Source organism: Acanthaster planci, linkage group LG05 (assembly GCF_054643075.1).
Source record: "Acanthaster planci isolate LZ-2023a linkage group LG05, COTS_SCS, whole genome shotgun sequence".
NCBI classification, from domain to species: domain Eukaryota; kingdom Metazoa; phylum Echinodermata; class Asteroidea; order Valvatida; family Acanthasteridae; genus Acanthaster; species Acanthaster planci.
The window spans coordinates 11928010-11943004 of NC_141781.1; the positions used below are offsets into that span (position 1 = coordinate 11928010).

The 14995-nt window shown below is 38.9% G+C and overlaps 2 protein-coding genes across 3 annotated transcripts in view; both read left to right on the plus strand.

Annotated features, from left to right (window-relative positions):
• Positions 1 to 5809: 5809 nt before the first annotated feature.
• LOC110981251 (G protein-coupled receptor 54-like) overlaps positions 5810 to 14995 on the plus strand; it is a 64761-nt gene continuing 55575 nt past the window's right edge. Inside the window, exon 1 of the mRNA XM_022238664.2 lies at positions 5810 to 5881. The gene's annotated coding sequence lies outside the window, so the exon portion shown is untranslated. The remainder of the gene's footprint in view (positions 5882 to 14995) is intronic.
• The window catches only part of LOC110981226 (G protein-coupled receptor 54-like), a 131015-nt gene continuing 121833 nt past the window's right edge, over positions 5814 to 14995 (plus strand). For both annotated transcript variants that reach the window (XR_015425510.1, XM_087137498.1), the window contains exon 1: positions 5814 to 5881. The gene's annotated coding sequence lies outside the window, so the exon portion shown is untranslated. The remainder of the gene's footprint in view (positions 5882 to 14995) is intronic.

A 14995-nucleotide genomic window follows, 5' to 3' on the forward strand; every position in this document is an offset into this window, starting at 1 on the left:
GTAACGCTCACACGTGGAGATCTACTAGTGCAGTATCCATGAAATGCGACCCTATAAGGATTGCCTTTTTTGTACAAGAAACAACCACAATGCCCATACGTATGCAGATGTACCATGTAATATTTTGCTCACTTTGGCATTAAACGACCTTCTGCCCCTCGAGAGTGATTTTGCTTTATGCCTTAAACTGTCCTCCCAAAACTGTTGGATTGAACAAGGAAAATGCAAAAATATTCTGTTGGCACTACACCCAAGTAATCTACTGAACCCTTTCAGTAATCTACAGAAATTTCTGGCAGAATCGCGCGTTGACAAATTACCTCCGCGATCATAACGCTTCTCAATCAATCAAGTGGTCTGTTGACTTGCATAAAGGTTGGTGGGCTCAACATATGTTGCATTTATGAAGGGCCCATATATCTATGAAGGTTTAAAGTAGCAATTTCATTTACTCCTCGTCAGTATGCCTGATTCAACTGATTTCAGTTTGTAAGCCTGGGAAATGGACGGTTTTGGATTCCTCAACGAGTGCAATTTTATTTAATGTTTCAAGAGGTAGTGTCAAGTTGGTGATGATTAATAAACTGCCTTTCGGCAAACTTACCATAATCATCGCAGTGGCTCAGTCCGTTATCATTACATTCTCTTCATTTTTTTTTTACTAAATCCTACCTCTGTATATGTATGCAATACAAAAGGTAGTTGCAGCATACTTCCTGACAACTTACCAGAAACCAACAAGTCTATTCAGCTAATATAATCCAGAAGATTGTGAAACATAGTGTATAATATCAAGTTGACCTGTACTTTGCGTCGGGGAGATGTTAATTTAACTAACAGGGTTTTACCCTTACGCTTATTATAAGGGCGAAACCTGATATTAAGAGTATCAGTTACAAATTACAGGAGTGAGAACAAACAAAAAATCTAACCACAAAATATAAAGGAAGGCAAAAGTAGGGGGATATATTTACGGCCTCAAAGTGGAGCAGTTAGTATCGGTAATTGATATTGTATTGCTTACTGCTCTTCTTTTGACTTTTGAGGGACGTGTAGATGGGGCAATGGCCAACATAATGTCCAGTAAAAGGATATATTACCAGAGTACCGAGAAGGGCTGGGCACCTGCCTTCTTCAGCAATTTTTTGAAGACGTTTCGTTGTGGCTTAACAGACGTTGCAAATTATTGATCCGTTTGGAAATTTAGGATGGATTTTACTGCTGATTTAACAGTACGAAGTACGGTTAAAATCAAATATGTTATCGCCACCTTAATTGTACTCTAGAATACAGTAGCTGCTTTTATTGTATGTTTTTGTTTGTGTATTCTCTGTATACTAAAATGAATGGAATGATGTGAAGATCTAGTTGCATGTTACTTCCAAAAAGACATGAACAATTTGATTTGCTTTGAAGAATAAAATGGGACTACTCGACTTTTTTATTTCTCCAAACAATTTAATTTCTTAGACCTGATTGCCCTGTTGCAGCTGCATCTTGAAGTGTTTGGTACTCATTCAATTAGTCTGTGATTAACCTGGCCCCTTGGAGAATCTGGCAGATAACGTCACTGGGATTGCCAGGTCAGACTCTGGACTTGATCTTTCAACAAGGGCTCGGGATTAGACCAGTTCGTCAGTGAGACTCTCCAGTCAACCATTGCTTCTGAAATGCCAACCGAGCAGATGAGAATATTTATCGGTATAGGACCAGACAACTAACTAATCTCAGGTAACAAGAGATTCTGCACGGACTGGCAAATTGGGAAGACGAAACTGTGCCGCTGGTTTGACGAACAAGGAAAAAAGGAAGCTAGAAAGCATAAATTGTAGTTCGAGAAGGTCAATTAATCGGATGGGTTGTTTATGAGGCATTCTGAATTATCAGGCGGCTGTTTCTGGAATCTATCGCCTGGAATCCACATGTCTTCGCTTTCAGGATTATTAAGTGCAAACCTAATGATGATTTTATTAAGCCCACGAGCTTTATAATATCCTTGGCCACTTCATTACTCCTGTACACGACACTCTAATTTATTATTCTTTCGGGAGGCATGAGGCGAATCCCTCTTGTTAAATAGTGCATCAACGACATTAATAAAAGCTTCCCAGATGATTTGTTTGGTTACAAGGATTACTTTAAATGATCGATGATTTCCGTAGCATCCATACGGGACTATCTAAATAAATATTCGACCTTTGTCATGTTTCTTTCTGTTGGTAAATACAACTTGGCAGCTTTCGGGAATTATTTGTGTGACATACCTAACGCACAGTTACCCTGCATATCTGTTCAAAATCGCGGACAAAGCTATGATGTAGAGCAAACACCATTTACAGCTTGACTGCCAAAGTATTGCTGCGTAGATCCAAACGAAACCATGTAAGCCTCGGCACAGCAGACTCAGAACAATGTGCAGGAAGTATAGCTTCGATATGAACTGCGGAAGATCGGTTTACTTGAAAATGATGAACTACGTGTGTGAGGCACCAAAATATTACCCTTTGAAATGTCAATAACTGCGACCAGATGTTTATACCGGAGATAGCATCCGCACTTACAGTAATGACCTCAGTTCACATGAATATTAAACAATCTTTGTTATGCCTGGACCAAGTTTTAGACCTGTTAATAGTGTGGATACTAAAGTAGGAGGAAATGGCCAGTGGAATGGGCATTGTTCGTAGACTTAAAATGTTTCAACAGTGAATCCGAACAAGTTCTCTATCAAGATAAATTAATCAGTGTAACGTTTATCTCCCTTGTTGCGCAATACACTCCCGGCACAATACGAGTTTAGTTAACCTTTATTTTGGAAGATGATTATGAATTGATGGTCTTTCACGCCGCTACTACTTCCATCACAAGTTTTACGAATCTGGCAGTGGAGCTCGTTTCAATCATCCTTCCATGTGATAAGATGAAAGATGGAGAAAGACCTACGATTCTTCGTCTTTGGCACGCCACCCCTCCCCCACACATAACTTATCATATGATTCAGCTCAGCGATGTAGGCATGTTCAGAATATTTACGATGTGGTCGATTTCATTGAAAGTGGCAGACCTAGAACTGACACTCATGAAAAGAAGTAGTGTAGGTGGACGAGAGCATTGGATAAAGAGAAGAATGCTCACGCTCTGTTCATGCTCCTTATATGACATCAGTATCTGCCGAGTTAAGATTCTTTCGCAAGGGACGATTACCTTTTGGTCTGACTCAAATCGTCCATCAGTACACTCTGCAAAATCCTCAGTTCTGGAAATTGTAAGCAATTGCAGATGGCAAATGCTAACCAGATGCCAGTTAATATTGTCTCGTATGAGGCATGCCCGTCATATCAGCTTTCGGAGGTGTCCGTAATGAATCTCATCAAGGAACAGAAAATGCAGTAATTTTCGAAAAGCTAAGTTGGTTTAGGTGCTGTGATGACCGATTATAAATAGTGTTGATACACGTAAATTTATTCTAAGGGAAAAATCAGTGTACTTGACTTTCTTCCTGAAAGCGATGAAAGCCACGTGTAAATCGTCGCCTTGAGTAACAATGAAACTCCATTCGTTCCAATAAGTTTTCAAAAACAGTCTGCAACTGTATGCAACACATGTGTATGAGTACAGTGTTAAGAATAGTTTTATTTCAGGAAATTATTTTCATTTGCACAGATGTGAAGCATTCCGTACAAACAATCTGTGTAACACCTGAATAAATTCCTGTATTACCTCGGAGTTTGTTCAAAGATTTCTTGTGCAGGTGTAACAGAGCATCTATTGACAGAGGGATAGAACTATGCTTTGCCGATTGACCGTTCCGTGCGACGGAAAAAAAGTTCAGCAGCACAAGCTTCACCACCAACCAATAATAAGTCCATGGTTTATTGATGCGTCGTATCAAATTATAGTTTGTGCAGTCAGTGCAGGTGATGATACCAGAAAAAGCCTAAAATCCTGTCACGGTGGACTCTTCTCTCTCGACAAAGCTTAACATTGGGAATACATTTGTCTGGATTAATAGATTTGGCAAAATAACAATCCGAATCTGTGTATGTTTTGATTTAACTATCACAACATTGTGTGGAATATAATATCATTTATGAAACGGAACACTGCCATTATTGTTGCAGTACGTCTGATGGCTTATTAGCTTTCGGTAAAAAGTTATAGGTGTTCTGACTACTGCTACTATTTGTCATCTGCTTCATTACTTGGGACTCATATTCATTATTATAGCATTGAAAATTCGTTTTCATGCACATAAGTATTTGTTTCAACATTTTTATTTTGTTCAATTTCACTAGTGAGTACCCTTTATACGAACTCTGATAAAGAATTCAAGATAGATGCAATATGGTTAGGAAGAGAACGTGTTTGCATTGTTCTTGATATATGACACAACTGCTTCATAATCATTGGCTTGATTCAAATTCTTTTGGGTATCATCCCACTCTTTAAAATTTCTCCAATTGGGTGCAACCACAATATCAAGGCAGGATCTATAACTATTTCATTCTTCTAAGAATGGTGAGTGCAATTACTGTTTATTTTTCTTTCTTTATGTCTACAGTTAGTCTGATAATTAAAAAGGTCCACAAAAGACTGTTAATACAGCAGCAGAATTCTCATTTTGAAACAAAACAAAGTTGTTTTATTTCCCCTGCATTTATTTACAAAATGTAATACGTGTTAGTTTCTTTCAGCAGAAAATTCATCTAAGCGAACAACTGTTATCTGGATAACCCCGCGATCACCAGAAGCTGCGGAACCACTTGTTATTTGGAATTTGCTGTGGTACGAGTTTGATGAACAATATTTATGGGGAAATGAATGCCAAGAATGAAAACTGTGGTTACAGAAAAATAAAAAACGTTGTCTCATAAAACTCAGTGGACTGAATGACCCTCAATGAAATACAGACCCTCAAGGATCAAATACAAACGTCCAAACCACAAACGAATTCAAAACCATTGATCCCTAAAATTTAATAGTTAATGAGTCAATACCTTAAAATCTAATTTTGACAAGGACGTACATCTGGAGTATGGCCAACTAAAGCTATTTATCTGAGTTATCATTTAATACATATGAATGCGATTCAGGGGCTTAATATGGACTTATTTTAACACACACATCCAGCTCTACTTATCCGAGACACACTGAACCTCATAAAAATTACCCGGCTGGTTTTTGGTTACCATGCATAATAAGTGTTGAAAAGGAAAACAGACTTCACTACTTAGACGAGGCAAGGGCGTCACAGAGATGGATATTGAACGATGCTTTCTGATTGGTTCTCCGAATTACCACTCTTGCCTATACAAATCATGATACCGATGTTTATAAAACGTGATGCCGCTGCAGAACTGAATTCATCAGTACGTTAAATTAAATTTCAAAGTGCAAATGTAAGACTACGAGCCGTCTGACATCTGCAAGGTTTCCGAGTGTGTGAAAACAATTCATAATTTTGTGCGTGTAATAGCAATGATAGGCTGGCAACAGTACCACAATATCACGGAGGATAAGACAGACATGTTTGTTATGTGAATGAAGCGCATGCGTCGTTACTCTAAGCTCAGTTTCCCAAAACGAGCAATGTGCTTTCAATATCAGTTGGTGGTGATAAACAAGCCGAAGCAAAGCTGAGTTATATTTCTCTGTCCTTCTTCTTTACAATCTCCCTCCAGAAGTAGACGTAAAGCTCTGGTGTTGTCAACTTCCGCATCTTCGTTGATACTCAGCACGGGGGCTCCTTGCTGACCTGGCTTCCTGTGTAAATCGCTTCTCGTTATCTTTCAATTGGTCGTCTTTCGGAGCAGCGCACTGACTGTTCACCATCTCTATACTGCGTCATCGAGCTTCTCTGGTTCAAGTTAGGCGACGCAAGGTAAGAGTTACCCTGTCGTACCAACTCGCGGTTTGGGCGCCGACTCCACGGTGTGTCTTGTTCGGTTTTGTGTCATTAATTTGAAAACGGTGTTTTCTAAAAATTGTTTTTAAACTTACTAAATTTTTATCTCACTTTAGTTTTCAAGTATCAACATAGCTCTGTTTTTGATTATTTTCGGCTGTGAACTTAAAGACGTATTCAACACCGAAGTTTTTGATTTAAAAAAGAAGATTGTCATTTTGTCTGAGTATGCCTTACGCTAAGGCAATCCAAGCCATTTTCTACAATAAAAAACGTTACTGGCAGATGAACTCTGTCTTTTGCAAATCGTATTTAGTACACTCCATATCTGAAGTAAATGTTACGGTATGTTTATAACTATTAACTGTGCAAAATGTACGTCCAGCTCTGTGTAACTGTCCCTTTCTGTTGTTACCAGCGGTAATTATTATGTCAGTTGATCGAGTGTGTTCTACTCGCTTGCTATATGATCAGGTGAAGGGATATCAGTCAATCTAATTTTGATCCAAATGTTGACTGAGCTTTTTATTGTTGCATCACAGTTGTGGCACGGGAAAGCATTGCGACACAATCTCTCTACGCATGTGCACGTGCAGAGATCTCGCAATTGTAAATCATAAGATCATACGACGAAAAAAGAAACATTCGTGGCAACTTATAACGTAAAGGGGTGGTGAAGCTTATTTTAACAGTAAGATAGCACCTTTAATTGAGCGAGACAAGCATTCATTGCATTTTACAAAATGCTGCCTTCGGATAAAAAAAGGAAATTGATTTCTTCAGTGTTTAACCTTCGTGTCAGTAGTTAATGAGTAACTACGTATGTGACCAAAATAAACATCGATTGAATTACATCTTACATTGGTCGTTGGCTGTCGTTTTTCGGGTTCATAAGCCAAACGTGAAAAATCATCAGATGAAAAAAATTCTAGATATAATGGGCGACTGAGAAATAATTATACTCGGGTAAAGTTCATAAATTGTTTGTGACTCGTAATTGTAGCATGTTTTATTGCAAATTTGACACAAGTGACCTTCGCGGCTAATTGGGAAAGGCATTAGCTATTCTCGCCGGTGAATAGTGGATCTATACCAGCTGCAATTTACCGCCATCTAGACGCGGAGCATTTTTCTGGCCGGCCGGCGAATTTTCATAGTCTGCGATGCTAAAGGTCTCGGTATATCGATCCCCATCACACAACCCGACACTGTCGGGGGTGTATGGCTGCCTCTGGGGGCATCGAGGAAAAATTGAAGATTGCGTTATCAACGTTACCTGCGTTATCTTGCCTCCCTGAGGTCGTGTCTGTTGCCTCTACTTTCAAGGGGAGAATACTTTGGAAATGATCAGATTCGATAGGCAGTGTCGTGATGAATACTCCCAAAATTGTTCTCAGGGGCTCGGAAATCATGAATCTGAAGGTAAGGGAAAAAAGTGAAGGCCAAAATGTATGAGCTCCAAATGTGCTGTTCAGTCCCATTTTTCCAAGGAGATATTAAAGCTGGCCACCCAGTTATTCCGTAAGCGAGCATTTCACACATTATGTTACGTCTTTTCTGAAATTGACGTAAATATCAACTTTTAGTTAGGAAAGTGTACTCAATGTTGGATAGCCACTGATTAATAATTATCATCAACAAGTAAGATAGGTTGAAATATAATATTTGCATTTCTGCCATGTTTCCTTCTACATTGTTAAAGCTTCGTAGTTATTGTGTACAACCAGGATATAGACCGAAAGACTTACATGGGAGATCAGCTGGTGCTTTAAAGTTATCCGCTGTCCGCAGATTAAAAAAAGTGCATACCAATCGAATGACAGGTGTTGCAAACAAAGAACGTGTCAGAAGGAGAATTAAAACTTTGGCAAAGATGCAGCCAAGAGATTCCTTAGTTTTTGCTCTCAGCAAATATGCATTAGCATGTTAGACGCTGGGGAAATGTTTGAAGTCCATTTCGTGACGAACAGAGCTGGGTTGTTGACAATGATTCGATGTCTTCACGAATTACTTGCGCGTTCCATTTGTGGTCGGTCTAAGGAACCTTATGATGAAATCCACAACACATAAAGCCAGGCTGCCGTTTGCGCCTGTTATAACGGAAGACTTGATTGGAATTTATTGGACTTTTTTGGTTATTCCTTGTTCACTGTCCCCTTCTAAATATAATTTATGGCTTGGCTTTATTATTTAGTCACGAATGACGAGTTGGATTTCACGAGATGCATATTGACAACATCTTCTAGCGGAAGGCTCTACATAGGTCTAATCCTATTCTGGCGCCGACAGTTCACCGATCAAAAGTTTTAATTTACGGTCTTTTTGCAAAGGAGATGGAGGGACTAATAACTAATAATTGTTGGGTGACGCCACCATAGACGTTATATAAAAATGTGGAGTCGTAATGCTCTTACATCGACTCAGGCCACCGGCTGCCATATCATCCATGCTGAATACAAAGGTAATCAATGGAGAGCTTTTGTATTACCCTTTGTTCTCGGCAAGACAAGATGGCTGCTGGTGACTTCAGTGACCTATGTGGGCTGATTAAGGGCACGGTGAGTCCAAACGTTTTATATGACGTCCGTGGATACAGCAAATATTGCACTATAGATTCCAGATCATAGGATTCAGTGTAACGTATCGAGAAGTGTCCAGCATGAACGTTCAATAGCTTTATTATTGTTCATGCTGTTTCGTTTAGGCCAGATTGACACTGAGGTCAGATGCGTGCCTTAGCCGACAGCCTCCGGCCACTGCACTCCGAGGGACTTAGTTTAGGTCAATGATTAGTCAGTCGACATTGTAAAGCCCCACGGAGCCCCCTTTTTACTTTTATTTCCTCGGAACGATTCCATTGACAGTGCGAACAGCATTCACGGACAGCATGAGCTGGTCTACCTTAAGTCTTCATCTTTTATCGCCAGGGCCTTAACATTTTGCAAAGTGCCCGTATTTGTAAACTCTCGTTTTTTACTTGCCTATCCCGCATACACCTTTTTAAAAAGTTGTGAACTTTATTTCTTGCCTTGCGATGTTTAATTAATAGAAATGCCATGCATTTTTCTCAGCCATTCCATTTCAATTGCGTGGATAAAAATGAAAGGGAACGGTTTACAGAGTCTTGCTGGCACAGCGGAACTTACTCAAACCACCTGTCAATTTGAAAAGGTCTTTCCGTGTCTCATAGGGTATTTGATGGCCCTGGGTGAGGACCATCCATTTCCACTTTTATCTGAGAAAAATATAAACCTGTCAGGTTTTCAAAAAGAACTTGACATGTGTTAACAGCCCTGGTCGGACATGCGCTGGCAGAGGTGTCTCCTTCCTGGTGCATGTTGTCCACGTGAATTAATTTTGTGCGTATCAAATTGATAGAGTGATTGATAGATCTGTTCCGTTTTGCTTATAGAATCGCGTTGTTCGTACAGCCAGAACCTTTTCCCCACACATTTTCATGAATATGTCCTTGTATTGGCGAAGGTTAAATTTTTATTCAGTTTCGAGTTCAAAGAACTGTGAAACAGACACGTTAGAATTAGAATGGTTAGGTTGCAAGGAGGGGGGAGTTATCAGTGTTTTGCACTTGGTCGATTCAGCTTTGAAAAGATAAGTAATTTAACCAGTTTGAAAAACGATGACGTTCATTAATGCATAAAACATGATATAATAAAAAGATCACATTTATAACTCGGCAGATTTGAAACAATGCGTTAGCAGAAAAGAAAATGAATAGATTTACTGGCAATAGAGGGGAGATTCTCAATCTGATGTCTGAAGGGTAGCCAATGAAATCTCAAGAGAAATTTAGAACGAGCGTGTGCTTTTTTCAAATGTTTTGTTTTTCAAAATCCTGCACACTTTAGCCTTATACGGCTTTGCAGTATTTTGTTTTTGGGCAATATCTGGACGGTTCCACTTTGAAACATTGCATGGTGGGAAGCGTATTGCAGCTCTCCCGCCACGACATGAGTTGCAATTTACAGGTTAATGTGGATTAACAAAATTCCACCACATCGGCAAAATACGCCACCTCTCGCTCTGAAAGATTAATGACCTCCCCCTGCAGGAGGCAAGGTACTCTTTGCCATCCCCTTGAACCCATTCACGCGGGGTGGATTTGAACACTCAATTATCGGCGGGAAAATTGATTAATAGCGGCTCGATTTTAATCTATGTTTACTCAGGCCATCAGAGAGCAGAAATGCAAATGACGGGCAGGAAATTTGGCTAAAATGATCACGTTCTTGTTGAAAAAAATAAATGAGCTCATGTTTGCTAGTAAGTGTGTACATTGTGATACACCGCAATAGCAGCGCAGGCAAAAAGGCATCTCATGGTATCCAAACGAACAGGAGGCAAAATGCTCTCATCAGTTTTTGCCTTTGACATTTCCAGCCTCTCAGACTTACTCTGTTTTGACAGGTGTAAATTATTTGATTTTCTCTTGCTGAAGCTTTTCTTTTTTAATCGCCGTTTTCCCATTACAAAATTTGCATCATTGCCGCTTAATTTTGTAAAGCTCTTTCATAGGTCACATCGTAAAAGGGGAATATCTCAACAAACACAACACCCCCATAAAATAATAAAACACACACCGTAGAACTGAACAGAACGGCCTTCAGCAGCATTAACGCTGTGCTTGTGGATATCGTTTTTCAATAAAAAGAAATGATTTTGCCTTCATGTTTTGGATGTTGGTGAATTAATTCTATTCTGGCTGGAATGATCGTGCAATTTGTGAAAGAGAAGGGAAAGAAACCGAATGAAATGTATGCCACTTTTATAACGATGTGAAAAGCACCGCGAAAAGTTTGCCGTTCGGCCTTGGTCTCATCTGCAATTTACATGTCATGCTAGGGTACCACCAAAAATGTACCGTGAGCTCTGTGAATTTAACTGCCAACTTGCCCAAACGTATGTGAGGTTTATTGAAAAAATTATGTCACCTCTTCCGAATAATCAGAAAGAGAACGAGAGCTTATCTGTCTGTTTGCCAACAGAACAGAGGGCTTTTTCTCATTGTTTTGCAATTTTGAACAATTTGTGTATACTGAAAAAGTAAAGGCAAAAAATTAGTCAGTGAATATAATTTAAAACGATTGTTCAACAGAGAATGCTTTATCAGTGTAACTTTGGATTATGTGATATAGTGATGATGTTCTTGTGACTGATCATATGATGATGTCATATGCAAATCGTGTGAGTTTTTGAATAAAACATTTGCATTTATAGATACAATAGAAAAAAGGTTTCAGCCGAATCTGACATATAGTTTAGAAGATTTAGTGATTTTAATAATAAGGGAACATCATGTTGGCTTAGGTCTGTAACACTTTTTGAAAACGTGTAAATAAGAGCTTTCAATTAACCCAATTACATATATGTAGTTTAGAAGGAACACTTTTTTTTAATGAATGCCCCTTTAATGTCACGTGATTGCATGGTCATGTGGTTACGGCATCATTACATAATGTCACTTTTCATCTATAACACGCCCCTTTAAAGATACACGCAAGGTTTCAAAGCAACTGGGACTCTGTTTAAGAAATATAATGCTTTAAATAGCGCCCCTTCAATGTCACGTGCCTGTCAGGTGTTAACATTGTCAACACATCATGCCAGTTTTCATCTCAAACACATCCCTTTGTGGATACATGCAAGGTTTCAACCCAATCAGACACGTAGTTTAGTTAATGTAGCCGTTTCGAATCTGTGTACAAAAAGCTATAGGAAAAAATAAAGATTGAACATTTCAAAATAATTTACATGATGACTTCATCATGACGTCACTACTTTGGTAGAATATTTACCTGATCATCTGTGCTTGGTGTAACTTTTAGACCGATTCAAGTCTGCTAGCTGAAGATATTGAAACTTGAAATCTATTTACAAAGTCTATTGGGAAAATTAAAGAGCTAAAAATGCATAACAAATCATATGATGACGTCATGATGACGTCATCAATTTGGAAAATACTTTGCATATGGGTCGTCATTGGGTGTAAGTTTGATAATGATTGAAGATTGCTAAGTGACCAAAACTGTGCCGCAAAAACGTGTACAAAGCGAATGGGCCGAAAAAAATATTGAAAAATCAATAAAACATCACTTGATGACGCCATCATGACGTCATGCTTCTATGCACATCTATACATAAGGGTCCTTCATTGGTGTAAGTTTAATGACATTCGGAAGTTGTTTAGGCACTAAAGTGGTGGCCAGAAAAAACGTGCACAAATTAATTGGTCTTTTGGGGAGAAGAAGAAGAGGAAGAAGAAGAAAAAAAAATCCGAACAAAAAGAATTCCTTTTTTGCAAAGTTGCGAAAAAGCCCAAAAGAAAAAAAGTCAGAACAAAAAGAATGCCTTTTTCGCAAAGTTTCGAAAAAGCCAACTACTGTTGCTGATTTACCGTCTCAACTGCAGCATGAACATAAGCGACTGTTAGACCTGAAACTTTGAAAGAGTAATAGTAATTAGTTTTCGCATTCTAATGTCCTATAAATCATTTTATTGGATGTCATAATTTGCTTTCTGTCGGCCCATGTAGGTTTGTATTTGAATAACTATATAATAGTTGTCAAAACAAGTAGTTTTTTAAATATAAATATAATAGAGAATAGATATACCACTTCGCGATGTTATCGGGACGGGCTAGTGCCTGAAGACTGTGTACAAAGAGAGTTGAAACATAGGTGCCACATTTGTTTGAAACAAACTGGCAGGTGTACGCGCCAGTGCACAATGGTAGTTAGTACATAATAGCCGCACGCTCTCCTGTTCACATAATTTGCAGCCTTTTTGTTTCTGAGGTCTGAAGCTGGCGCTACTCTCTCTCTACGTAACTCTGGTGCCTGAATGGCGCCACCATAATTTGAACAGTGACTTTCTCTCTACGATCTACGTCCGTTGTACCATACCTGTATTTTAAATAGGTAATTTCCATTTAGCGTTAAGATGGCAATTTGCACGTGCATTAGTTTGGCTTAAGTTGTCAAAAGCAATAAGTATTGTATGACTGAAAGTGTCAAATACCAATAATTGTCGTACTCTGGTGATGGCGTAATATGCGTGGTATCCTGAAGTCACTTTTAGACTCCGCAGTTGGCCTTAAACCTCAGTCTCTTGAAGGGGCTTTACTACCTAAAAAAGTGCACGGACCTCTCAAAGATAATTGACCTAAGCGTTAAATGTTTTCATTTCTGATGAATTCTCAAAGATTGGTTTCAGCCAGGTAACAATGCAATATACTGTAGATTTGATCAATTACTGATGTCTTATTAGTCAAGTCCACCTTGACCAATAGCTTCCCCTGCAAGTTTATTTGAGGATTTGTTATTTTGTCTCACAGAACACCTGAAAATTTTCCTGTCATCTGATTGTTGGGTCATTTATCACTCGTCAAGTAATTATTCGTCCCAACTTGTAGCGCAGCCAAATTGAAAAACGTTGTAGTCGTGAATTATCACGTCCTCATTTACATGAAGTTTCTACGGAAGCGTATATGACCATCCACGTTACAGCGTTAACGAGATAACTTATGGTGAAAATATATGAAAACTGTCGTAAAACACAGAATTCACTGATCTGAAATCTCGGACAGTCATGATTCCGAGTTATCTCATCTTGGTAAACAGAATTCACTGATGTGAAATCTTGGAAAGAGAGGATTCCGACTTATCGTATCTTGGAAAGACGGACTTCACTTATATGAAATCATGGAAAGACAGGATTCTGAGTTATGATAGTTTGAAATCCTTGTATCCACGATACTGTATAAATGAATAATGCATACAAAGATGTAATAAACAGGAAAACCGTCTTAGCGAGTTTTCCTATCTGTGAATTCATGATTTCCGAGCTGTTGCATCCCTGCACTCTATATTATAAAACAGTTCCCAAAATGCAATAACTCGGAATGCTGTCTTTCCGAGATTCCATACCTGTGAATTCTGTCTTTCCAAGATGCGATAACTCGGAATCCTGACTTTACGAGATTTAATATCACCGAATTTTGTGTTTCCAAGATGCGATAGCTCGGAATCCTGTCTTTCCGAGATTTCTTGTCAGTAAATTCTGTCTCTTCAAGACTATCCGAGATTTCATATCACTAAATTATATCTTTTATGATAGTCTTTCATGTGTTTCCATCATAAATCATCTCGTTAACGCGGTAACGTGGATGGTCATATGCGCTTTGGTATTAAGTTTCTGAACTCCCATAGGTGGTACAGGGATTACATTCAAGTGAAGCTTTTTCAAAGGGGGCTTTTCCATGACTTATACAAGTGTTGTGTCAACAAACTGAGAATGTTTCACTTTATACTGAAAAGGAAAGAATTACATTCGGTGACGGATGAAATGTGCCGATTCCACTGTGAAATGTGGCACTCAAAATATTCATGAGTACACTCCAACAAATCTGAACATGTTCAGGTTTGTACATATGCTGTTGTGCCGCAATTGGCGATGTAGGGAGGGAAAGGCCAGCACTCTGCTGGTCCTTCCGTTTGTTTTATTGTTGGCATTTTAAACACTGGGAACTTTTAAACACTGGGTTGGTCGCTGATTTGCACGGCTGAAGGAGTTCTGGATTTAAACGACAAGATGGATCACCTAGATAGTGTTTTGGTAATGAATTAATATAGGACTACGGATGTCTTTGCTGGGCCGGTCGAATTGCACGATCGATCGATCGTCGCGCTTGTAGTCGATTCTGTGATACAGTCTTTCGATCCTTACGCTATCAGCCAATCTACTTTTTTTCTTTTCATTGTTGTGAGAGATATTCAGAAAAGGGGGGTGTCACAGGATTCCCCAAAAGGAACCCTGGAACTTGTACTTCCGATCAGACGCTATGCAGACAAGCCAGACAAATAAAAGACGGACATTTCACCTGTTAATCTCAACACCTAATTTAATTTACCTAATTGTTATACAAATGTGAGCCTAGTTATTAGGAGTTGAAAAAACGAAAGAGGACGCTCCGGCTAAAATTTCTTGATTGGTTTATTTCTGGAAAACAGGAAATGGAGAGGAAATGAATCAGTTTTTCGTCGTCTCCGGTCAGCATTCGAAAGCTGTTAATAT